Source organism: Sitophilus oryzae, unplaced genomic scaffold (genome assembly GCF_002938485.1).
Source record: "Sitophilus oryzae breed Bouriz unplaced genomic scaffold, Soryzae_2.0 scaffold_1507_pilon_pilon, whole genome shotgun sequence".
Lineage (NCBI taxonomy): Eukaryota > Metazoa > Arthropoda > Insecta > Coleoptera > Curculionidae > Sitophilus > Sitophilus oryzae.
This window is the reverse complement of record NW_022146178.1, coordinates 121502-138968: the sequence shown is the minus strand read 5'-3', so window position 1 is coordinate 138968 and position 17467 is coordinate 121502.

The window sequence follows — 17467 nt, the reverse complement described above, 5'->3', positions numbered from 1 at the left end:
TCAGCCCGACGCCGAATATGTTCATGGTTGGCAACAATAAATTTAAAACTCGCACCCTCGATTATGTAAATAAAATTTTAATTGGTATCGCTTATAAGTACGTATGTTTTATTTCCTTATTAAGACAATTAAGTACTGTTTAACAAAAAATTGCTTAAGATAAAAAGTTCAAATTTTTCGGAAAAAAATAGGTAGTTATAGTAAGACAACAAAATACAAGTTTTCGATTGGCTGTAAGAAGGCAAAGGAACAGTCTGTCTGATATATAAGAGTAATAATATATTTCTCGATGATTGATGACGATAACAGAAAATGATATTAATCATTTTACCTGATCAAAAATTTCGCCGTATTTCCGGTAGTTTCAAACGCCGTCACCAGATCGAAGCCCGTCTCCGTGGCTCGAGTGTAAATAATTCAGGAATCTGAAAAGGATCGTTTTCCGATAATACCGGCCTCGGACTCATCAACAAAAAATCGTTAAAACTCCTTTTATTTATTTACCTATCGACTTGTTTCTATACTCGACGCGAATATAAATATGCTGAAAATTTAACGTAATAATCATTATTCTAAATCGAAACCTAATTTTAGATTGAAAGAAATTGAAAACGTGTCTGTCATCGATCGAAACCCACTCCGTTTCAAACAGAAAAGCGCATGCATGTGATCCAGATTGCATATATCTAAATTAAGTACAATAAGATTGAGTCCGTTGAATGAATTAATTTGTGGTATATTTTATCACCATCTTTTCTCTTATTTATCAATAATTTTCGAATTTTGGCTCTTCAGTAACAGATTTTATGTACTCACAAAAGTATAGTTCTATAGTAGTAGATATCCTTAATACTATGTTATTTGAGTACACATATTACATATTACCATATTTTTAGAGATTAGATTGTAGAGATTGTATATTGTATGAGAAGTTAATCACTGACACTTATAGATCTATTGTGTTCCTTTTTCTTGAGTTATATCTCATCATACCATCGCAGGACTTTAACAAAAGCCAATCTGACACGGTTTTGCAGAGGTTAGTTCTCCATCTCCGATATCAGTCGTACCAAAATTTATGACACCAATGGCTAGCGGTTCGGCAAACTCATTGATAAGTTGTACTGGTTTCCCCCATTTTCCCCACAAAATCTTCAAAGTATTCGCCATAGCTTCTTATACTCTGTTTTTTTATCTCAAGTAAGATTTCGACAGACGATGACAGAAGAAAAACAGATGACGTCCCACGCCAATCTATTTATTTTACTAAAAAAAGTTTCTAATAATTTTTAAGTTAACTATGGATGGGTTTAAATATAAATCCGTCATGCGTCGTCTCTTGTTGTTTTTAACTAGTTTAATTGGTTTATTTCAAAAATGACAGATCGTATTTCAATTTTATTGGTTTGACAGAACGATGAACGACAAACGGACGCCGATGCGTATGAACTCGCCTTTAGATTTTTGACGCTTGTCAAAGTCTTGCCAATTATAGGTTATAATTTTGTGTCAACTTTTCGGAGGCCTTGGGCACCCCTGTATTATTGTACCAAACCTTCCTCTCATTCTTTCTTTGCGTTCCAGCAAAAATTACAGTTGAGCGTTGGAACCTTTGGTGTTACACAGCAAAATAAAACACTAAATCACCACAATACACCAAAACACTTTTACTTTTACACTGGATGCGCGTTTCGCTAACCATGCTAGCATCATCAGCAGATGATTATAAACTCAAAAGCGGTTTATAATCATCTGCTTATGATGTTAACATGGTTAGCGAAACGCGCGTCCAGTGTAAAAGTAAAAGTGTTTTGGTGTATTGTGGTGATTTAGTGTTTTATTCCAGCAAAAGCCATGTTGGCTTCTGCTGCTTTCTCTAGTCCCTTCAAAAAACCTTGCCCTAAAGTTTTAAAGCGTCGGTATTCCAGTGCCGGACAGTGGCACAGCAGATAACAGATACTCTATGGTTTCTTCTTCCTCTCCGCATTCTCTGCAGTAGTCGTGGTCGGAAATCTTCCATCTCACAAGGTTTACCCCCGTGGGGCAGTTTCCAGTGATGACAGCTACAATTATGCATACTAGGTTCTTTTTGTGCTTTAGTAGGTAGTTATTTTGTGTTTTTGTTGTCTACCACTGGTCACAGTCTTCTAGCTGTAGCGCAGTCCTCAAGGTTTTGCCACGTCCCTTGCTGCTTGGCTTTGATGGTAGTTTCTATAGCTTCCTTCAGTGTGTTGTTCGTCACAAGTGGTGTGTCATCTGCCAAAGCCTCATCCCTGGCTCCCTCTTTGGCGAGTCTGTACGCTTCTTGTTTGCCCTCCACACATTGGCGTAACTACAGTGGTGCCCGGGGGTGCCCCCCCCCCCCCAGATACTGCTAGGCACCCCCAGAGAAATCTTAATTATGACTCTTGGCTACATATTAATTTTTATTTGCTTGTGATGTAGTAAAAATAACGTTTTCTAGTTTTTTTTTAGTTAAAAATAATTTAATTAAAAAAATTAAAATTTGTTGTGTTCAAAAAATGCGTTAATTTTTATTTTTTTAGAAAATCTGTAGGTATTTAAGTAATCTACAGAAACACGGTTTGATAACCGGGTCTATGAAATTTATTGATTGAGAAATTCATGTAAACGTTTTATTCAAAAAATGTGTTTTTTAATATTATTCTTCATTTTTTAAAGAACAAAAGACATAGGCCCCCCTGGCCCAATCCCAGCCTCCCCTGCATGAATTGCTAATTACGCTAATGCCTCCACATTGCAGTGGCCTGGCAACCAGTACAGAGTGGCCCCGTATTGACGCAGCCTGGACAGTATGCTTCTCGACAGTCCATAACAATTTTCGATCTCACTGATTGCATGGTGATGCTTCTTAAAGCGCCCAAGTTGTCAGAGCATATCACGATATCTCCTATTGGTCTATCAGTGATTTTCTCTCGTATAGAACTGTCCTTCCTCCGAGAGGATGGCCATACCTGTGCCTCCTGAAGTTACAAACGTTACACAACCAATGTACTTATTAGCTCATAATCCCCTACTAGTCTAGATTTGCCCTATATGGAAACGAGAGCTCTGTTCTGTGCTGACCTGTAACAAATAATTCTAATAGAACTCACTAGTTCCCTTGCTTTTGTCCTCTTATCTGCTTTAACAACTGATGTTCCGATCCCCATCTGATTAATCTTAACATTAACCATTATGAGTTTCATTATGAGATATGACTCTCCAAAGAGAATAATCTCCTCTTGCGTTTGTATTTATGAGTAAAGAGCAATATTTACCATAAAATAATATGACCAAAGTGATTATTTTTTTAAATTTTTTCCCTTTATAAGCTAGAAATTCCATAGAAAGTCTTCATCGCCCTGTTTAATTCACCATGTAAAACTAACGATACGTTTTCAGCTAATGGCCGATCCGGCTTCAAATCTAGCCATTATCTACACGACCGTACTCTAGAAAGAAGCTTAGAAGGGGTCATACCGTAATGAGGGCTTGTCGGCAATAGGACTGGACGACAGGGACGCATTACTGTTTAGAGTGACTCTTTACCGTTGGCTAGAATTCGATTTAATTAAATCTTCGAGTGACAATTAAACCGCTTTATTTTGGTTTAGCTGAATATCGAAATAATTATTTTACATATTCTATTTTACTAAATTACGAATATATTATATGTATATTTAGCATCCAACTTCTTAATACTACTTATGGTCCTTCAATACTACTATATATCCGGCCAACCAGAGGATATGTGACAGTAACAGTTGTCTAGCATTTTACTTCACAGGTAAAATGTACACACATGGCCAAAAGTATTTCATATATCGTTTAAAAATATACGGAAAGGAATTTAAAGAATCTTTTTTTATGCAAAGCTTTGCTAATCTGTAATAAACATTTTTTTGTTAAAATGAATATGGTAAACAATGTTTATCGTTCAGACCCAATATTATTACCAATTCTTGCACATTTCGATTTGTGGTCTCTTGGGTATCAGAAGAAATTTGACCATTGTTTTGGCCTTAAAATGCCAAACCAAAAACATTATTTCACAGTTTAATATAGTCAGAATAGTCGAATGTTTCGCTAATATTAAAAAAATTCAGGGAGACAAACGAGGTTACAGACCGGCCTGGAAGAGGTAGAAAGAAAGTTACTACTGCTGTGCAAGACCGTTAAATATCCCTAATTGCACGAAGCAATCCCCTGCTTTCTAGTACTGCTATTAAAAATGAGTTAGCTCGTCTTGAAGGAGTAAATGTTTCAAGAAAGACCATAGCAAGAAGACTCCATGACAGAGGATTACATTTAAGGAGGCCTCTACGTGTTCCGAAGCTTAACTTACAGCGCAAAATTACGTGACTACAATGGGCTGAGGAGATGAGAGCAAATTGACCTAATTGGAATTTTGTCATGTTTAGTGATGAAACAAGAATAGGCCTAGTGTCAGACTCGCGGCGAACTTTGGCCTGGAGAGCATCTGGAAGACGAACACGCTTGAATGCAGCTCAACCCCGTGTCCCGTTTCAAGAGGGAAGCATTATGGTATGGTAAGGTATAATGCACGGAGCTCGAACTCCTCTTGTTTTTATTGATGGCACAATGACAGGTGCCTCATATCTTAGAGACGTTTTACAGCCTATTGTACGTTCATTTCGAGGGGCAGTGGGGGATGAATTTGTTTACATGGACGATAATGCTCCTCCCCATCGCACTTTAGCGGTTCGCGAATTTTGTGAGGAAGAGGGTATAAGAAAACTGTGGTGGTCACCGATGTCTCCATATATGAATGTGATCGAGCATGCTTGGGACATGCTAAAGCGCCATATTGCCAAAAGGAATGATCCCTCCGTACCTTAAAAAAATTGAAAATTGCTGGGCGCGAAACATGGGAAGCCATTCCTCAACATCTTCTGGACAACTTAATTGAGAGCTTGCCACGTCGCGTCACCTCACACCTTGCATTGAGGCTCGAGGAGGCAATACAGACTATTAGTTGTGAGAAATAATTAAAATTGTTTTCAATATTTTCTGTTTAAAATGAAATTTGTTTTTTTTTTATTTTCACTCATTATGAAATAAAATTATAATAACAGCCTAGTTGCACTTAGATGTTTAATTTTGTATTAGTTACTCGTGTAGTAAGCCAATATGTCCAGAAATATTAAAAGAATCATATTAGGTCCAAAATAAAATAAAATATCGTTATATACAATAATTTTGGCCATGTGTATATTATTTACATTTGCTTGGTCTTACATTGTTACCTGTTCACTTTTAAATCAAAAATAGATGCAGTTTTTCTTAAATTAGTTAAAAACACGGCTCATCCAAAATTTAATAAAAAATACATATTTGATAAATTTTTATTGTATGTTTTTGCGTCTGAAGCATCTTTACTAGTATTAACAAAGTTACTTTGACTGTAGACAATGCTTCAGTATTAAGACTAAAATAATTTCGGACTTCCATTGTCTTTATTTGCTTTGCTTACAAAACATAACGGTCAGTGATACTTCTGATCGAACCGTTGTCTAAGCAAAATAAATAAAGACAATGGAAGTTCAAAGACAAAATTACCGATTTTTTTTAAATCTTCCTAACTATAATTTACAATAAATAGAAATTATTTTTTATTTAACCACTTCTGTTTGTGAAAATTGAACAGAACATCTATATTGGCTGGACTTTGTTTTTTATTATTACACTGTGTACAAATCACATAGTTTATTAATTAACGTAAACTGTTACATAATGAACGGTTTAATAAATTGTATGAAAAAATTGCTAGACGAGTAGAGAAAATTAAACATTATTAGACTGTAAACAATGAACGGAAATGTATGATGTTAAAGTAATAATATTTCAATCATGGTTTTACGACCTAAAATGCTTTAAATTTATATACGTACATTTATACTACGTTATTTTTGTTAATAAACGTTGAAACATTTTTATTTCACAATACCAAAATGCAAATTAAATTGTTCGAAAATGTATCAATGACGTGAAAATAACGAAAAAACCTTGATGGGTGGGAAAACTATAGAGATATAAACAGTTATTAAAATAAAATGCTTCGGATGTTTACTTTAGTTTCCATATTTCAAAATTGACTTTTCAAAATTAAACAAATTTTGAGTAATAGTGTAATCGTAATATTTTACGCACTGTTTATGCCGTCTTTAACTACCCAAGTGAGACAATAAAACAATCTTATGATATAATTTAGTTCTAGAAACTTTACCTCATAACAAAAGATGAAATATTATTTTATATCTTCATGGATAATAAATATAACACTTTTTAATTATAGTATTTCTAAAGCACTGTAATTGAAGAAAGTATATGATGAATTAACTTGATAATTATTTTTGTTATTAATACAAAATATACGTATTATATTATTATATAGTAATTTAGGATAATTAAATTAAATAATGCAGCTAATTATTTGTGGGAATAAATTATTAATATATTTTATCAAACAATAGTGTTTATATTGTCTACTTTAATACATTAGCTTTAATAATCATTAATAACAGGCACAATGATTCGTCTACAAAAACCATCAGAATAGCTAGTCATGCAATCACTTGTTGCTATTCGATCCTATGTTTAGTTGCGTATTTGTTATGGTATGTTTATTGGTATTTACTACTATTGATGTTGCATTTCACCATAACAGATATTGCACCATAACAATATTATAACTAAATTTAATAAATTGATAACAAGAATTACATTTAATAAATATATATTTTTTAATTCTATATATGCGATTGTATATTATATAGTCTCCCCATCAAAAAACGATGCCAGATGCCCCATCTAGGTTTTACTGGTGAAGGACGAACAAACTTTTAATCAGACCAGATAATTTATTAAAGAAATAAGAATATGCGCAACCTTATGGGCGATTTCGTGGCACAAAACCTGTCCGAGATGTAGTTGGCAACACCGTCAGCCTATTGGAGAATTCCGAGATTTAGTTTAGCTCTGCGTCGCGCCGCGGCCGCTGCGCTCTGATGGTCGTTTACAGCGCAGCGGATAAAGAATACTGTGCACTGTACCGTAGTTCTGCGTTCAATCGACAGAGTGACTGGTTGCTCGAGACAGTGTTGCCAGAACTACTGATTAATCCGTAGATTTACGAATTTTGGTTACAGTACGTTAATAATGCGGTTTTTCTATCATTAAACAATTTAATATAACATTATATGATTAAATACAGAACGGCATCAGAGCTGGCTTGGAAATAAAGATCGCTGTTATTTCATATGTAAAATATTATGGTAAATGTCAATAATCGTCATTTCGAAGCCAACTAAATGACTTTTTTCGATCATTGGGCATATTCAGTACCTATAAAAAAAATTTTAATTTTGTTGTTTATTCTATGTTTAACACGAATAAATTTTCAATACATAAAAGCGGATTTTTCATCGAAAGATATTTTCGTCAAAGGTATTGCAGATATTACACATTTTAATATGGCAACACTGTCGCTTTCAGATCCACGCCGTGTTCGATATGCCTTCGCTAGCCGAATTTGAAAAAATAAGTAGGTATTTTATGCGATGACCGAAGAACGATTGGCGTCTCCACCGTACAGCCCTTGGGCATATGTCACGGCCCATTTTGTGGGTTATGACTAGGGGCATAGCAAATAATAAGTACTTCAATTTAACTTAATAATCAATTTAATTAATCTACGAATAATACAATAATTATAAAACTAAATGTGTACTTACATATTATATTTATGGACGAACATCATCACTGGCTCGGGGGTAGTGTCAGGGTAGTGTAACGCCAATGCCGGAATCTCGACCGCGACCTTATCGAACTTACTATCGACTATCGACTGTCGACTGTCCCCCCAACAGGTGACATTTTTGTATTTATTGGTTCGTTACGTCGAATCATCGAATCAGCATTATTGGTCTATCGGTGCGATGACCGGTGCGATGACCGCGTTAGTGCTGATTTGATGATTTTATAAATTCGTAGTATTGAAAGGAAATATTTTCGCAATTGCCAATTATGCTTATAACTTTGATTTTTAAAACTTTACTTTTGTTGCGTAAATGCCAATGAACTTTAATTATTTTATACTTCCTTTCAATCGAATTATTAATTTGCGAAATATATTAATATTAAATATGTTATTTTATATATCGAATAATTCCATCCTTGACACTTCCTGCACCTCTAAAGCTGGACCCCAGCGATAATTCAAGATTTATGAAATTATACTTTTAACAATAATTATACATTGCAATAGTTAAATTGTGCTTAATAATTAACGTTTCATAATAAAAAAATGTATTAAGTATACAATATTAAAAAAAATTAAAAAAAATGTTTTTAAAGAAATAACTAACTTAAAAAAAATATAAAAAAAGCTTCTCTATAAGTTTAACGATGGCGATTAGCCGTTTACATATAGACAATAAAAAAAAATGTCTTTTAATACTGGCACTAACGTGAACTGCACAATACCTATATAGTTTTTGAGTTTCAATACATTGCACTGACTTCGTTCATAAAACACCAACCCACAAATCTCGTCGACTGCTCATGGAGGCTGAAAACTGAAGTTTTGATTGTAGTATCCACCTTCACATCATAAACCTAACGAATGCACACATGCCCCCCGTTCCCTGCACTTTGAAAAGCTCTTTGTTTTGGTAAGCTGTTTCTCAATACTTGCGTCCTTAGGGAGTTGTTTCTTGATATCGGTGTAGGCTGACAATGAAAACAAAATTCCAGTATGATTTTGTTTGTCATCTGGATTGGCGTCGAATTCATCTTTCGAAGAAGAGACCAGTTTTTAGACAAGACAATAACTCTTCCTGTAGCTGCTTATATCGCCAGACCAAATTTGACAGCACGTTCTGAACCCATTTTTGAATTGGACTACTTGCTTCGGACTGCATTACCATGGTGTACTGTTCACAAAGCTTCATATACAAGGGTAGGCAGTTTGCATCGTATAGGCATGATGGTGTGGTACTACATTCTTCTTTCTCCTTCGGGGTTGAGTCCATACGTCGATTCTTCTCAGTGGTGTTCCTTGACTTGTTGCTTGGTATTGGCAGTTTTGACCAGTAATTACACATGAAAAAAGAGAACAAAGAGTAAATATGTGCTCTTACTTACAGCTTATTGTATTAAATTATTATGTCTTATAAACTAGTTCTTAAAGTATATCAAACTTAATCCTATTTTAAGTTTGTTTGTTTAATTTTATTTTTCAACCTAGTTCAGAATATCATTTTTTTTTTGTTCTTGACGGCAAGGGAGAATATAAAAATTTTATATGATTGGGCGTAAAACAAACAATAAACTTATATTTTCGTTGCAAATTTGTAGGATTTATGAACACTCCTACCTAATTTGTATGCCCTCTATCTCCTACCTACATTTGGGTTTATAATAATTTACTTTATTTCTTTTTTTTTTTTTTATTAAGCGCTAAATAATTAACTCTAGTGGTTCAATACTTTTCGTTTCAAATTGATATTTGTCCTAGAGTTTGCGCGCAGTTAGGGTTAAATATCAATTTAAAACCTACACACTAGGGGAGCTCCAATAATACATGTCATTAATAAAGACATCATTAATATTTTATGTTAAGAAAAACATATCTTTTTTTCCAATTATTTCAATATTCCATCTTGATTTTATTTTGAAGAAGACTAACTTGGGCATACAGAGTTGCCTTTCCAATACACGTATACACAATACTTATTCTATTTGTATGCATTCAATAGTTGCATTTATTTTATCCCCAGGAGATAGAGATAGGAGGTTCTGATTATCATTTGGCTCTAGATTATAATGAAATGTTCGATTTTCGCTAGATACGCAAGAGAGTTTAATATTTTTATTTTCATTGTTAAAATTACATCCATTTAAATGTTTTAAACGCCGACTATTTCGTCTTTTTAACTTTATAAAGTGATTCCAAATACTATAAATAATTAAACATAAAAAGAAAAGAATAAAAAAAGTGCAAACTATCACATAAAGTATGTCATGAGACGTATCGTTATCATGTTTCACAGCTTAACTTTAAATCATTTGAATTACGTTTCCTAGTTTCATCTACTAAATTTAATTTTTGCTATAAATTGTGGTATAACGGTTTTGAATATAAAACTTTACTTCAAACCTGAGATTATACCTATTATAATTACGATTAAAATTACGATTTTTTTAATTATTTATACTTCTGTCACATAAAATTACTGTGTCAGCTAATGTTATATATAGAAATTAGAAATATATCACTCGATTTTACCTATTTTATATATTAAATTAAGAAATCTAAAAAAAATTTTGTGTATGTTCAGACTTTTGACTAGATAATTAGAACGAAAATGTAAATTTAAATTCTACTTTAATCGGTTTTCCTTTTTCGGGTACCTATTCTTCGCATTTTACATTTAATTTTGACTGTAAAATTTGACTATCTACAGCAATTCCAGGGAGGGTGGCTAGGGTGGATAATAATATCCTTTGCCATCATGACGTTTCGCTTCCTAGATATTATCTTTGTCCTATGTCTTCTTCTCGATGTATGCTCTTTCCATGGCATTGTATTATCTGTTTCAGGTTTATATTCTAAAACCTTTCGCTTTCTTGTAAATGGTAGTTCTTCATTTATATTTTCTGACTCAATTATCGATTGAGGTTCAGGAAACTGTCTTTTTCTTCTTCTTCCAGGAATATTGTTAGAGGAAATAAATCTATTTTTTGCCTTATCTCTACTTAATATAGGCAAACTTGAGGAACTGCATTCTACTTCTAAGAGCTCATTCTGAATATTTTCTATTTTCGTACATTCTATTTTGCTAGGGAGGGTATTATCCCCATCCTCTACCTGCAAATATTCTCCAGCAACAGGGAGGGTATTATAGTCTTCCTCTGCCTGTGCATATTTCAACGCTACAGGGAGGGTATTATCATCTTCCTCTGCCTGCGCATTTTCTAAAGTGAGGAAATCCAACGTTTCCTCTTTATAGTCATTTACAAAATCATCCTCTTTTTAAAAATATCCTCTTTGACATCATTAAAATATTTTCCTCCTGGTTACTATACATTTCGTATGGGAGAGTATCCTGATTATCACAACATATATTATTTGACGACCTAGTTGATTGTGAAAAATTACTGTACTTAGATTGACCTGCATTGTTTATTCTATCTGAACCATAATTATTATTATTATTATTATTTATAAAACTAGTTCTGCCCTTTAAGTTCGAATCTAAATGATTAGTAAAATATTCATATTGAAAATCATAGCGCCTCTGACTGATATTTGAATTTACTTGCTGTGATTGTCTTTTATTTATATTAGCAATTTGGGAATGATAAGAATTTCTGGAATATGCTGATGTTTTGGATTCTAATAATATATCTTTTAAATCGCTTATTTTATAGATTATATTTTTCAAACTCTGGAAATTCATATTTTCGGTAAGCAGAAGATAATAATGATAATTACACGATTCATGTAAACCATATTCGAATTGAGCTTTAAAAATTTCAAAATTTACTTTACCATATATTTCATATGCAATTGATAGTAAATCGTAATAATAAGATTTTATATCTTCATTTTTTCCCTGTTTCCGTGTACGGAATTTAGATTTTAGTTTGCGTAGTGATATTTCACTTCCAAACTCTAAAATAAAATCTTTTTTGATATCGCTCCAGACTTTATTAAAATTATTTTTGTCATTAACATATTCCTTATACCAATAAAAAGCAGCGTTTTCTAAGTAACATTCTAAATATTTTATCTTAAAAGCATAATTCCAGCCATTCTTACTAGTTATTTTATCATATTCTCGAATAAAAGAAATTGGGCAGTCGATTGTAGGGTCAAAAGTAGGTGGCGGTATAAATTCCGGTAGAACAGGTGCTTTTACAAAAGACATTAAAATATATTTAAAAAAATCAATTTAAATAATAATAAAATAAATAAATTCTAAACTATCATTAAAATAATTATCGCTCAGTATATCATGTAATGAAATACATTTTTCAACACACACAGACGTACAATGCAGTTCTAACTAAGTCAGCAGTATTTGTAACACGAATTAAATAAATATGGTCGCTTCCTTCAACACTCATATTTCAAAATATTCCTAACAAGAATAATATTTTCTAGGTCAGTGTCATCCTTGATAATGATATTCAACCAACAGGTTAAATTCTACAGTTTAAATAACTGAAATAATAAAATTCTCATTTAAAAATTATATTTATCATTATATATTTATCATGGCAACACTAAAAATAATTTAAAATATACTGTCTATCAATATACTGGATGTCGTTTTATGTGTCCTTATAGAATAAAAATAAATAAATTATTCTCAATAATAAAAATTCTCAACATTCACAAAAATTATTACCATATGCAGTGATAAAGAAAAATTAAACAATAAGGATTCGACAGCATTTTCTCTCTATATAGTGTAAAAATACTGGACATTTAATAAAAAAATGTTCCTACACATTGAATTTATAAATGGTAAAAATAAGTAAAACAAAACTAATATAAGAGATTCCTAAGTCTTAATATAAATTTTGCCATCTCCAATTATTATTAATACAATAAATTAAAATAAATAAAATAGTCCGTCCTACCAAATAATCAAGCATTTTAAATATATAATTATTTAAGTCGGTAAATGTAAAGTAAAAGTATGTAAGCTTGTTCGTTGCTATCGAAGTATTAAAAAAAATCGAATATGATGTATTTTAATTATTTGTATTTTCGCCATGTTTTAAATATATAAAGTAAAATGAATAAATGAACTTAGATTCCGAGAGACAAACTTAGAGAAAAAAAAACATATCCACTAACTACCGTAAAATGTTGGAATTATGAATTGGCATGCACATTATTCGTAAATTAATGAATAATTATAAAATAAAAATCGCCTCCATCACATACGGAGATGTGTAAGAAATTGTTACTTAATAAAAACCGGCGCCTCCACCACATATGTCACGGCCCATTTTGTGGGTTATGACTAGGGGCATAGCAAATAATAAGTACTTCAATTTAACTTAATAATCAATTTAATTAATCTACGAATAATACAATAATTATAAAACTAAATGTGTACTTACATATTATATTTATGGACGAACATCATCACTGGCTCGGGGGTAGTGTCAGGTAGTGTAACGCCAATGCCGGAATCTCGACCGCGACCTTATCGAACTTACTATCGACTATCGACTGTCGACTGTCCCCCAACAGGTGACATTTTTGTATTTATTGGTTCGTTACGTCGAATCATCGAATCAGCATTATTGGTCTATCGGTGCGATGACCGGTGCGATGACCGCGTTAGTGCTGATTTGATGATTTTATAAATTCGTAGTATTGAAAGGAAATATTTTCGCAATTGCCAATTATGCTTATAACTTTGATTTTTTAAAACTTTACTTTTGTTGCGTAAATGCCAATGAACTTTAATTATTTTATACTTCCTTTCAATCGAATTATTAATTTGCGAAATATATTAATATTAAATATGTTATTTTATATATCGAATAATTCCATCCTTGACAAGACGTTAGGGGAAATCAAAGCCTTGTCACGAATTCGCCCATTAGACGTACCTTCCCAATTCTTTTAATCAACGATCAGCCTTTTTTAATTGTATATTTTCAGCTTTCAGAAGATATAATTTGACAAAAATTTAATAAATTTGTCGTTTATTATTGTGTATATATCTAAAATGTATATTTTTTATTACTTATTACAATTTTATTTCTATATTTCAATGAAAAATCAAATAGGTCATTTTTTTGTGACAAGACTTCAAAAAAAAGTTAAAATAACAGGAAATAATAGTATACACGTTATCAAACTCTATAATAATATTTAAATTACAGTAGCGAGTAAACCAATAATGGCTACACTAATGAAATATCGATTTTAAAAAGCGATTAAAAAAAGAGTGTCCAATTACCCAATCGTGATCTGTCATCTAGATTTTTATTTTCATACGCCATTATGATTGGCGTTCAGCGAATGCAGACAATACTGCAGTTTTGTAATTTTACATTATAAACATATATTAAAGTTTTTTGATTATATTCAAAAAATATTTTAAGTTATTTTATTTTAACAAATTTTATTAACAGCTTTTGGCCAGCGATGTCTCACTATTGGTGTATGTACATTTTTTTGGCAGTCGCTGGCAGTCATTGGCAGTTATATGGCAGTCACCTACAATAATTACATGGCTGTTCTAGGCAGCCTTCTTCCCAGTCCTTGGCAGTCGCTTGCAAGTAAAATGATATTTTGGCAGTACATGTACATTTTTTACCCAAGTGAGACACCCCTCGGGTTTTGGAGACTGGTAAAGTGAAGAGAATGAACCAAATAAGTTGTTTTATGTTCACTATTAATTAAATTATTATTCATTATTGTTATATTATAAGAAGTAGTAGTATTGTGTTATGGAGTTGTTGATCGTTATAACAAATATCTCAACAAAACTAAACTCAGTAATAATAGAAAAGTTGGCTCACAACGGTTGCTATATTCTGTCAACGACAGGATTTCTGACGGTGACAATTGTTTTTGTTATTTTCATTCACAGATATATTGTATTTTCTGTCATTTTTTGGAGGTCGTCTGTCGAAATCTTCCCTGATTCGCAACACAGACTATAGGAACTATTGCGACTCAAAGTGAATAAAAAAAGTCGAGAAAAAAAAACAAGAATTCGCCAAGGAAGATTAGTAAAGAAGAACCTTTCATAAATTCTAGTGCATGAGTCCTTTAAATAATGTGCATTTATCATTAAAAACAGAAACCTTTAAGCAACCTTGTCAGGTCGTTTAATTAAATTTCCTCTATGATTAATGGGAAAAATTTCGCGAACGAATACTACCAGTTAAAAAAGTTATTGTAATACCATACTGCACAATAATGAGTTTCGTGTACTGACGTGCATAGACTTGCTTGTTATAAAACGGCTGTAATGGCAAAAATTTCAAGCGGAAGTCGTGTACTTGCCGACCGAAATGAAACATAAATGACAGAGCGGTCGTTCGATGTTGAGTTCATAGAGCTCTGGCACACGAACGAATATTTTGTTAGAAGCTCTGTTTTAAAAATGGATACAAAAATAGTAAAGTATTTATTTTTATTATAATTGCCATCGCTCTTTTATGGTACTCTAACCCAAGTAGCATTTTGAGACACAAAATCTCTACTCAGAAGCATTGCGAAACAGTTTTGTCACATTTTTAATACATTGTTTTATAACATAAATTGCTTTTTGTTTCGAAACATTTTGCCAAAATATGATTTCGCTACATAAGCTATAACAAGAAATATCTTAGTGTTACAAATTTTTTGAAACTTTTGAGAAACAGATGTGGCTCACATTTACAAAAATTTAGCACCCGTTTTGTGCCTGAAAAGTTTCCATAATTTATTTGATATTCTGTCAAATATGAGAACATAACCTTACTTTATTGTTTGGATTTTGTTCTGCAGTTTTTGCATTCAAGCATTCTTCAAGTTTTTATAGTAATACAATTAAAAAAGCAGAAGGAAGGACGTATGGTGAGTAGAAATACAAATATGTTTCTTATGCGATTTTATAATAATTTATTATACACATTACAGAGATGATCTGCTTTAGAAATAAATATAATAACAGCCACTACCCATACCCAACAGGATACCGAAGAAAAATGTTACCCGCAAACGCTTTTTGCTCTTATTTCCACAATATTTTCCACATGCTTTGTTTTAATTGTGTAATAATAAGTAAATAAACATATTTTAATTACATTGGCCAGAAGTTTTGTTTGGTGTTATTGACAGGTGACTAGTTCGAAATTTCTACACAGATAGCTCTAAATTGAAACATTTTGGAAACATAGTTTCTATTTATTTTCGATTCATTTTCGAAACACAGGTTTCTCTCTTTTTAGACACAAAATAATGTAGATTTGTGTCTCCATGTCAATTTTATAAAATAATGAATTAAAATTCCGTCATGTTGGCTAGTGATAGCGTTTTTAACTAAAAATATATGTTTTTATCGGCTATTAAGCTTTTAAACTCATAAGAACGCGTTCTACTTACATTAATTTATATATGTATAGGGTGATCCAAACTGTATTCCGGAAACTTCGGCAGCATATTCTGCAGATAAAAATTAGTAAAAAAGGTCGTATAAATGTATGTCTTAAAATGCTTAGTTTCTGAGATACAGGGTGTAGAAGTTTCATTTTTATTTCGATTTTTTCTAAATAATTTCTGAAGTAACGTCAATATCTGGATGAAAATTGGTATCTGGGAGTTCTGTGATACAAGAAATTTGATTTTGATGTCAAAATAACTCCTATTTGTAGGGGGCGCCACCTACATGCGTTTTGACTGTTTTGAAGAGTAATAACTTTTCGACGGTACCTGTATAAAACTTGACTAAAAAAATATACATTTCCATGGTTTTTTACGTAAAAAATGTCTCTTGGTAAAAATCGCTATGAGCAATCGTTCTCAAGATATTTAAAATAGAAATAGTCAATACATGTCATTATTGACAAAAATAAGCACACGGGGTGAATAGAGTTATTTGACTGAAATAATAAATGTTTATTTTTTTAAATTAATCATAAATTTTTCTGCGAAAAAATGATGATTAAACAGTTTCTGTTGAACTTTTGACACAAAAAGAATTCAAATTTAAAATTTCAGTCTAATAACTATTTGGTCAACATGTTTAATTTGTCAATGATGACAGGTATTGATAAATTCAATTTCAAATATCTCGAGAACCATTACTCGTTTTTACCGAGAGACCTTTTTTATGTAAAAAAAGTTGTAAATATATTTTTTTACTCAGTAGTTTTATACAGGTATGAATGAAAAGTTATTACTCTTCAAGCCAGTTAAAGCATATGTAGGTGGCGCCCTCTACAAGTAGGAGTCATATTGACATGAAAATCAAATTTCTCATGTCCAAAAACTGCCAAACACCAATTTTCATCTAAATATTGATGTTACTTCTTAAATTATATGGAAAAAATCGAAATAAAACTTAAATTTCTACACCCTGTATCTCCGAAACTAAGCATTTCAGGACATACATTCATACGAACTTTTTTACTTATTTTAGTCTGCAGAATATGCTGCCCAAGTTTCCGGAATACAGTTCGGACCACCCTGTATATTTATTTTCAGAACCATGATATAGAAATAAAAATAAAAATCAATATTTCAAACACAAATAATTTGTAGCAACAAGTAATGATATATAGAAGGGGCATTAAAAATATGAAAGTACATTATTAAATTAAACAACGAATTGCAAATATTGATGTTACTTCTTAAATTATATGGAAAAAATCGAAATAAAACTTAAATTTCTACACCCTGTATCTCCGAAACTAAGCA